At 36.4% G+C, this 2,877-nt stretch overlaps 1 non-coding gene across 1 annotated transcript; it reads left to right on the top strand.

The window, feature by feature from the left end:
- Positions 1-2,351: 2,351 nt before the first annotated feature.
- LOC121219774 (small nucleolar RNA R71) lies at positions 2,352-2,458 on the top strand. The gene has a single exon (XR_005916665.1). It is a non-coding gene; the product is annotated as a small nucleolar RNA R71 (small nucleolar RNA).
- Positions 2,459-2,877: the final 419 nt, after the last annotated feature.

Raw genomic sequence — 2,877 nt, 5'->3', positions numbered from 1 at the left:
TCCAACCCGTGACAGTTATCGCCGAGATTAACTCATTTCGTTCCTTTTCAACAATCGTAATTTCACCTTTCTTGGGTACACACTATACCAGACTTATTCATGAATTATCGGAGATGGGGTAGATAATTCCCGTATCTAACCATTTCATCACTTTCTTTTGCACTACCTTTTTCATGATGGGATTGAGTCTCATTTTCCCATCAATTCTAGCTCTTTCACCCTCCACTAGGATAATTTTACGCATACAAAAGGAAGGGCTTATAACCTCGAATGTCAGTTATGGTCCAGCCAATTATCTTTTTAAATTTATTTAAAACAATAATCAACTTCTCTTCTTGGTGTTTTGTTAACTCTGCTGAAACAATCACAGGTAAAGTAGAACTGTTACCTGAATAAACGTATTTCAAATGAGAAGGAAGTACCATAAGTTCGGGTTTGGGTGGTTCTTCGATTGATAACTTCAGTTGCACAAACTCCTGAACTTTCAATTCTAGCGGTTCAAACCGTGCTAGTTGAGCGTAGGTCATCAGATTGACTTCAATCAAAGCTATATTTTCATTACCTTCTTCATATTCCAATGACTCAAACCCTAAGATATTCTTCAATAAGTCTTCAAAATTGTTCTCTCATTTCATAGAAACTAAGGTTTCTAGCTCTTCCATCACTGAACATTCCTCTACCGAATTGGGAAATTTCGTTGCTTTGAGAACATTAAATGTTACCTAATTGTCTTTAATTCTCATGATGAGTTCACCTTTTTGCACGTCTATTAATGTTCTTCCCATAACTAGGAAAAGCCTCCCTAGGATGATCAACACTTCCTTGTTTGCTTCAAAATCTAAGATAATGAAATTAGCAGGAAAAATGAATTTATCAACTATTACCAAAACATCCTCTATCTTTCCTTTTGGTATGCTAAAGATCGATTCACCAGTTGAAGTGTCACAATAGTGGGTCTTACTTCACCTATTCCCAATAGTTTGAAAATAGACTTGGGCATGAAGTTAATGCTTGCTCCTAAGTCGCACAAAGCTTTACCATAGTAAGATTCTCCAATATTACAGGGTATGGTAAAACTTCTAGAGTCATTCAGTTTTAGAGGTAGCTTGTTCTGTAAGAATGCACTGCACATCTTCGTTAAAGCGATAGTCTGATACTCACTGAGTTTTTTCTTATTTGATAGAATGTCTTTCATGAACTTCACATAATTAGGCATTTGCTCTAAAACCTCTTCCAACAGGATGTTGATATGCAGTTGCTTTAGAACATCCAAAAATTTATTGAATTGTACCTTCTGTTTATGCTTATTTGGTTATAAATTTTGAGGATATAGATGTAATAAAACTTTGGGTTAGACTAGACAACTTTTTTAAAGAGATAAAATTGCATCTAAAGAAGATGTTAGTTTTTCAGAATTTACTAGTTTAGATTTGACCTCATCAGACTTTGTAAGTTTTGGCTCTTCTGGTGTAGGAATTTCAACTGTTGATTGACTTTCCTTCTTCTCTTCTCAACAAGTTCATCTTCAATCACAACTATCTTGGGCTCCAAAGTCTTACCAATTCGTAAAGCTACTATCTTACAATTTTCCTTCCCCAATTTTCTTGGATTTTCTGTATCGCTTGGCAAGTTTCCTTCTAGTCCGCGTTACAAAGCTCCTTAGTTAACTGACCCATTTGGCTCTCAAAATTTTTCAGTGTTGCTGCTTGGCTTTGGATTAATGCATCATTCTTCACCATATACACCTTCAACAAGTTCTCTAAACTATTAGATGACTCGGCTTAAGGTGGTTTTAGAGCTTATTGGTTGAACCCTTGGGATTGGTTGGGTATATGCTGCATGTAGATGTTGTTCAGTCCATTTCCTTGGTTATTCCAAGAAAATTTTGGATGACTATGCCATGAAGGATTGTAGAGGTTGGACTGTGGTCCTTGTTCACTTCTATTTTGGCGTTGATTTCTTACGTAATATACTGATTCGGGATTTTATAGACAATTCTCGAAAGAATGGCCATCCCCACAATATATGCAGGAAATAACCTCAAATTGACTCGGTGGTTGGGCTGTAAAATTATTTAAACCATTAGTGGTAAACTGTTTCAACATTGAAGAAATAGAAGATACCTGAGCTAAGAGTAATGCTAGTGTGTCCACTTCGTACACTCTGGCTACTCGTCTTCTTGAAGTTGCTCGATTTGTTGGCTATTGATAATTGTTACTAGCGATCCTCTCATCTTGTAAGCCTCATTATAAGATTTAGACAATAGAGCATCATTCGCAGAAGCATCTACCATCAATCTTGTGTGTGCATTGAGACCGTCATAAAACGTCTCCAACTGGATGCAATGTGGAATCTCATGATGAGGAAACCTACGAAGTAATTCTTTGAATCTTTCCCACGCCTCGTACAAGGATTCATCATCCAATTGTGAAAAAGTGGTTATCTCATTTCCTAACTTAGAGTTTTTGCTTGGTGGAAAATACTTAACAAAAAACTATTTTGCTAATTCTTTCCAAGTTAATATTAAATTGGAAGGCAATGAATTAAGCCATGCTCATGCTCGATCTCGCCAGCTATATTAAAAGAATTGCTCACCTCCATGAATAATTAAAAGTGAAGTTGTGGATCTTCCATGGGTATTCCACTAAACTAGCCCACCGTTTGGATTATTTGAAACATCACTGATTTTAATTCAAATTGCGATGCCTCAATTTATGGTCTCATAATTCCCAGATTTAATCCATTGAGAGTGGCACAATGTACTGTCTTATGGCACGATCCTTGTCATCAATAATAAGGATTGGATTGTGCACATGATCGACTCCATTACCTTGTCCATCATTTTGATTTCCAAGGTCCATCTCAACTTGTCTTTGA

Source organism: Gossypium hirsutum, chromosome D07 (genome assembly GCF_007990345.1).
Source record: "Gossypium hirsutum isolate 1008001.06 chromosome D07, Gossypium_hirsutum_v2.1, whole genome shotgun sequence".
In the NCBI taxonomy this organism is placed as follows: Eukaryota; Viridiplantae; Streptophyta; class Magnoliopsida; order Malvales; family Malvaceae; genus Gossypium; species Gossypium hirsutum.
Note: the sequence above shows the minus strand (reverse complement) of the source record. Positions and strands in the feature narration are given on the sequence as shown.